General features: G+C 29.8%; 1 protein-coding gene across 1 annotated transcript in view; it reads left to right on the forward strand.

Moving 5' to 3' along the window:
* LOC137621693 (ring-infected erythrocyte surface antigen-like) overlaps nt 1-7,500 on the forward strand; it is a 125,856-nt gene that overhangs the window by 76,945 nt on the left and 41,411 nt on the right. The gene's annotated exons all lie outside the window — the stretch shown is intronic.

Genomic DNA, 7,500 nt, shown 5'->3' on the forward strand with positions numbered 1-7,500 from the left:
GGCGCTTTTTTTTTTATTTTCCATATCGATGCTGAGTATGGGTTCTATTTAGTATAAAGTGAGAGTATCATAATTGGTTTTGCTAGTCATAATAACTCTCATTTATTATTTTATTTAGTGGTGATATTTATTTATTCGGTTTATTAAGCCATACGTTTTCGTTCAATGTTTTTGTTATTTCTCTAAGCACAATTATGAGAAAGGTTAAAGGATTCTGGTTCCAGTTCCAGTTCCATCAGAATAGGTGCTCACCAGAACGTCAGCCGGGCGAGCCCAACCCCCCACTGTGGTGCCCAACCACAGCAATGGCCTACCCAGTAAACAGCTTAAACTCTCGGTCCTGGCAGGGATCGACCTGCCGCCATGCGTATGCTAGGCGAACACGTTACCACTGTACTAGCCAGGAGGCTATTTTTGTAAATTTTAGTAAGAAGTAGCTTGAAATTGCATGGAATGATGATGAGTTATATATTATATTCTTGAGAAATAAAAACTAACCTTAATAGTATTTGTCTTGAATGATTTGTACTAGTTATGCCTTTACCTTTACCTTTAACTTTACTCAGAGTTGCAGACTAAATATGGCTCTTCCCCCTCTTACATATGTCCAAAGACCAGATAAAAGAGGAGAATGGTACTTACTGTCTGAGAAGAATATTCTGTAACTGGGTTATTCTGATGCTTCAGGATCCCATAGTATATGCATTATATGATATTCAAGATAGCAAGTTGTTTACCAAAAAAAAAGTTACTATTATTATTGAATATTACCATCGTACTCCTCGAAAATCACCCTTCTCGGGCTATGTATAATGGCTTTAAACACTCAATTTGAATGCTATCTTTAATTTGAATGCTATCTTTATCATCATTATTGTTATTTTAATAGTATTATTACCAGCGTTAGTGAGTAGTATGGAGTCAACCAAGAATATTATGTTTATATTTTCTGAAGTTCATTGAAAAAATGGGGAAGGTTTAGTGAGTGTATATATATATATATATATATATATATATTATATATATATATATATATATATATATATATCTATATATATTTTATATATTTATATATGTATTTATATATATATACATATATACTTACACACACACACATATATATATATATATATATATATATATATATATATATATATATATATATATATATATACACACACATATATATATATATATATATATATATATATATATATATATATATATATATATATATATATATATATATATATATATATCGTGGCAAATACCAGTTATCAATCGACATGATTAGAAATTTATCTAAGAAATTTGCGTTAATATCGTAATATATATATATATATATATATATATATATATATATATATATATATATATATATATCACGTAAATTAATAGGTAAAATACATTCATTTTGTGCATTTAGACATGTTACATCTTAGGAGGACATATCAGTGTTTTTCTAACCACAATATATTCTCTATTTCTATTAATATCAAGGAATATTTGTACCAATCAGAATCAGTATGCAATGAGCTTTGCATTTTTCTTAGGAATATTACTCAGAGTTATCGAATAAAGGACCAATTTTGGCTGATATAATATATTCTCAAAGAATAAACAAAAACAAATTGAGCAATTTCCATAATTTCATTGTATTCTTTGAAGAATTGCACTAAATATTAGAAAAGAATTGTAACAAAATATTTAGAAAATTATATTTTCAATATTCAGTTCTTCATAACATGTGCATAATTTAGTGCGAGTTGATAATTCAATATCAGCATCTTTAAAGCTATTGAAAAATAGAGGTTTTCGGTAAAACCAATCGACCGATGGTATGATGGTTTTGTAAGCTGAAAATTCCGTTGAAAAACATGGCTGGAAACATGCTTTTATTGGATGTTATGATAGCCTATTGAGAAACGTGTTCTTGACAATTTTGCCAAATATATGTTTTATGTCCAAAATATTCGTTTTAGGCGTTCACCCTTCGTAGGTTTGTGATGTACACTCTTCAAAAAACCGTAGATTCAATCGGAAATTCTGCGTAAAAATATATTGTTCTCAGCTGTATTTTAGTAAAGTATAGGCGACCGTTATTTTTACCGTACTTTCTTATTATATTTTATGGGTTGATGACCGTAATATAACTTCTTTACATCAATATATCAGTTTTTAAAACGGTAAATGCCGGCAACATCTATTCCAGGAATTTTACCGGTTTTATTTTTTATTTATTTTTTTCCTTTTTTTCAGCAAATTTTTAACATTGTATACTGGATAAATTTGGATTTGTTATTCCTTAAAAGTCTCGAGCATAAACTAAAATTGTAATGTAATTGAACTTTAATCCTCCTCTCCCTCTTTCTGCTACCCTTTCCCTTGCTCTTTCAAACCCCTTCTGCCTCTTTCATTGTCATTTCCAGACACTTTCTCCCATTTTCCCCTTCCCTTTCTACCTTCAGGCTTCGACTGGAGGAAGGAATTAATTTGCCTGGCTGGCCAGTTATCATAGATACATGAAAAGGTAGATATTTATATATCTTCCTTTTTAGCCCTTTTTTTTTTATGATGATGCCACTCACGTGTTATACACATTGATTTAGCTGGTATTATTAATTTCATTATGGACTATTGTTATCTATACCGGAACTCCAAAGTCTATTGCAAATTCTTAGAGCATCTCTTTTTTTATGCAAATCATTGAAATTCACCTCGCACTCATCCCTCTTTTATCTAGTCTTGAGCTTCTATGATCACTGACTACCAGTCTGTTGGACGGGATTTCGAGACCGGAGCAATCTCTTCGTGAGCTAAGGATTGGGAAGTTTCGGGGAGCTTATCGGACTACCTGCTGTGTCATTAGTAACAAATGCCTGGCCCTCCCTGGTCCTAGCTGGATGGAGAGGAGGTTTTGGGCACTGATTATATATATATATATATATATATATATATATATGCTGTATATATATATATATATATATATATATATATATATATATATATATATATATATATATATATATATACAGCATATATATACAGTATATATATATATATATATATATATATATATATATATATATATATATATATATATATATATATATATATATATATATATATATATATATATATATAAGATCTAAAATGAAGACTTGGGGATCGACTTATCATTTTGCGTTTCAGTTTCACGGCACAGTTTATGACCAGTCTTTTATTAGATTTTGGTTTTTGATATATAACGCATGAGTTCGTGGCACTTCTGTCGCGCGAGTGTTAACACCAATATATTTCTTTTCTCAGGTTTTATTTTTATATAATTTTTAATAGTATCACTAACACCATTATTATTGTTTAGTTATGAAATATAGTTTAGATCTAAAATGGTATTACTAATACTGTTATCATTATTATGTTTAGTTATAAAATATATTTTCGATCTAAAATAGTATCACTAACACTATCATCATTATTATGTTTAGTTATAAAATGTATTTTCTATCTAAAATGGTATCACTGACACTATCATCATTATTATGTTTAGTTATAAAATATATTTTCGATCTAAAATAGTATCACTAACACTATTATCATTATTATGTTTAATTATGAAATGTATTTCAAATATAAAATAGTGTCACTAACAGTATCATCATTGTAATGTTTAGTTAAAGAATATATTTTCGATCTAAAATTGTCATACGATGTGATCTCATGTTAATGGTCTTTTAATATCATTAATCCCTTCAGGTGAGATTTCCTTTTTATGTAAGGTGCTCCTTTTAAACTATGCGTTCTGACGACTCGTGTTTTCAACAGATATAAAGCTGAAAATGGGCTGAGACTGGGAGATTACATCTCATGGCACATTTTATTACGAAAATTAATTGCTTTCATAGAAAATAGCGTAAATGTGTCGGTATTTAATTTTTTTTTATTGTAAAAAAGTCTTTCACGGTAAACCTGCATGGTGACTTTTTTTTTTTTTTCTCAGACTTCGCTTTCAGATCCAGATCTATCTAAAAATATCAATCTGTTATTTCTTGGTCATTAATCCCTCCCAAGAATTTTATTAATGCTCACCGATAACCTTATGAGACAAAACAAACAGATGTGAGAGCATACACAGTTAATAACAATATTGTCATTCTGATCCCTGTATTGTCATATAATTGGGTCGTCTTTAATGGCCGTATGGAAATTGCATATAGATGACCCGGAACAATGTGAAATTAATCATTCGTTACCAATTTAGTATGAACAGACATTACGCGTTTCGTAAACACACCATTTCCTTGGTTTATAAAATCGTTGACGCATGCGTATTCATGCTTATTAATGAAAATTAAGAGAGGATAGGAACACCCAAGTACAGTATTTATATTATTGCTTTATCAAATAGGTAAGGTATTATTATTGTAAGTGGGCCTATACTGTCAAAATATATTGCAAACTAGAGGAGGAGCGAAGACCTCCGCTTCGGCAGCTTATTTCTCGACCTTTTACTCGACCTTGACTTTGACCTTTGACCTTAACATATATTAATTTCCGTGGATTTTCATACACTCAAAAATAAACCAAGTTTGAAGTCTCTGTGACAGCGATGTCTAAACTTATGGCCGATTACGTGAATTGGACATTTTGCTTATTTTATTATTTCCAGCTTATTACACAAAAGTTAATCCCTGCAATTTTCATTACTATACGATTAAAATTGTGGCCGTGAAACTGTTCTCAAACAAACATACACACAAACAGGGGGTAAAACATAACCTCCTTCTAATTTCGTTGGCGGAGGTAATAAGGATAGAATTCAATGCCTAGACGTATCAAACCAAGGTGTCTCAATTTCACATACGTTTTTTACAAGCTGGTCGTGAGATGGACGGGGACTGGACGGGAACGCCATATTAGGATGGTTTCATTTTTTTTATTGTTTGAAAGATTTAGGTTAAAATGTTTTTCGTTAATCGTGTCTTGTTTATTACATTTTGTATAATTTATGATTATATAATTCTAGCAATTCTATGCCTTCATGTATATATATATATGTATATATATATATATATATATATATATATATATATATATATATATATATATATATATATGTGTGTGTGTGTGTGTATGTATGTATGTGTATACAGTATATATGTGTATATATGTGTCTGTGTGTATATACGTATATATATATATATATATATATATATATATATATGTATATATATTTATTTATATATACATACATATATAGATATATAATATATATATATATATATATATATATATATGTGTGTATATATATATATATATATATATATATATATATATATATATATATATATATGTGTGTGTGTGTGTGTATGAATATATAAATTGTGTGTTTGCGATATATGTCTAAACAATTTATGATCCATAATATCTAAAACTTATTTGAACAATTATTTTAGTGAATATTACTGGAAAATTGTTAGAACGGCATTAGCTTAATTTCTTCGCTGGGAAAGCAATGAGAAGATGTCGTTTCAATGAGGCTACCCCGAGTACGTATTAGGCTAATGTGACTGATCCTGGCGTCTTTGGCATTAGGCCATGCTTTACACGTTAGCATACGCTCTTTCCCCTTTTTACAAGTTATGCTTCATACCTCGCTCATCAAGGATAGCTTATTGGGCATAATTCTTGTAAATTTTTTTTTTTTTTTTTTTTTTTTTTTTTTTTTTTTTTTTTTTTTTTTTTTTTTTTTTTTGCTCAGCATGGTTCGTTAATAACAGATTTCCCTTCTGCAGTTAAAAATGTAAAGGTTTAAAGTCCGCTCATGAATGGCAGAGGCAAGGGACAGTGACAATGCCCTATCTAGCAGGACAATGCCATAAAGACTGGCCGTATATGCTAAATTATGATCAGCGCCCAAGCCACATTTCCATCCAAGCTAGGGCGAGGTAATGGTACTAATTGTCCGCAGGTAGACCTATAGGCTTTTGAAATTATCTAGACTCACTAAAACTTAACTCTTTTAAAGGTCGAGGTTTCTTTCTTGGTTTTTTTTTTTTTTTTTTTTTCCAGAGCTGATCTCACGTCCTTTCACTCTCTCGGGGCCCTATATGGTCACAAGTGAGTGGTACCTCACATAGTGATAGAGATCAATGTTAGAAATAATTTTGTACTTATAGAAGGGTCAAATATTGCCCGTCAGAAACGTGTGTTAAAAATTATTTTGTACTTATAAAAGGGCAAAATTTTTCCCATCAGAAACCAGTCACCAGTGTTAGATATAATTTTATTCTTATAAAAAGGTTAAATGTTGCCCATCAGAAACTAGTGTTAAAAACAATTTTATACCTATAGAAGGACAAAATGTTGCCCATCAGAGATCAGTGTTAAAAGTAATTTTGTACTTATAGAAGGGTCAAATACTGGCCATCAGAAACCAGTGTTAAAAATTATTTTGTACTTATAAAAGGGCAAAATGTTTCCCATCAGAAACCAGTCACCAGTGTTAAATACAATTTTATTCTTATAAAAAAGTAAAATGTTGCCCATCAGAAACCCGTGTTAAAAACAATTTTGTACCTATAAAAGGACAAAATGTTGCCCATCAGAGATCAGTGTTAAAAGTAATTTTGTAATTATAGAAGAGTAAAATATTGCCCATAAGAAACCAGTGTTAAAAATAATTTTGTATCTATAAAAGGGCAAAATGATTCCCATCAGAAACCAGTCACCAGTGTTAAATATGATTTTATTCTTATAAAAAGGTAGAATGTTGCCCATCAGAAACCTGTGTTAAAACAATTTTGTACCTATAAAAGGACAAAATGTTGCCCATCAGAGATCAGTGTTAAAAGTAATTTTGTACTTATAGAAGAGTAAAATATTGCCCATCAGGAACCAGTGTTAAAAATAATTTTGTATCTATAAAAGGGCAAAATGTTTCCCATCAGAAACGAGTGTTAAATATAATTTTATACTTAAAGAAGGGTAAAATGTTGCCCTTCAGAAACCAGTATTCAAAATAATTTTGGGCCCATGAAAGGGAAAAATGTTGCCTATCAAAAACCATTTTTAAAAACTGATTTTGTGCCTATAAAAGGGCAAAATGTGGCCTATCAGAAACCATTGTTAAAAATAATTTTGTACATATAAAAGGGTAAAATGTTGCCTATCCGAAACCAGCGTTAAAAATAATTTTATACCTATAAAAGGGCAAAATGTTGCCTATCAGAAACCAGCGTTAAAAATGATGTTGTACCTATAAAGGGGTAAAATGTTGGCTATCAGAAACCAGTGTTAAAAATAATTTTGTGCCTATTAAAGGGCAAAATGTTGGATATCAGAAACCAGTGTTAAAAATAATTTTGTACTCATAAAAGGGTAAAATGTTTTCTATCAGAAACCCGTGTTAAAAATATTTTTGTACCTATAAAAGGGTAAAATTTCACCCATCGGAAACCAGTGTTAAATATAATTTTATATTCTTATTTTCTATTTTAT

The sequence above is a fragment of the Palaemon carinicauda genome, chromosome 28, assembly GCF_036898095.1.
Source record: "Palaemon carinicauda isolate YSFRI2023 chromosome 28, ASM3689809v2, whole genome shotgun sequence".
In the NCBI taxonomy this organism is placed as follows: Eukaryota; Metazoa; Arthropoda; class Malacostraca; order Decapoda; family Palaemonidae; genus Palaemon; species Palaemon carinicauda.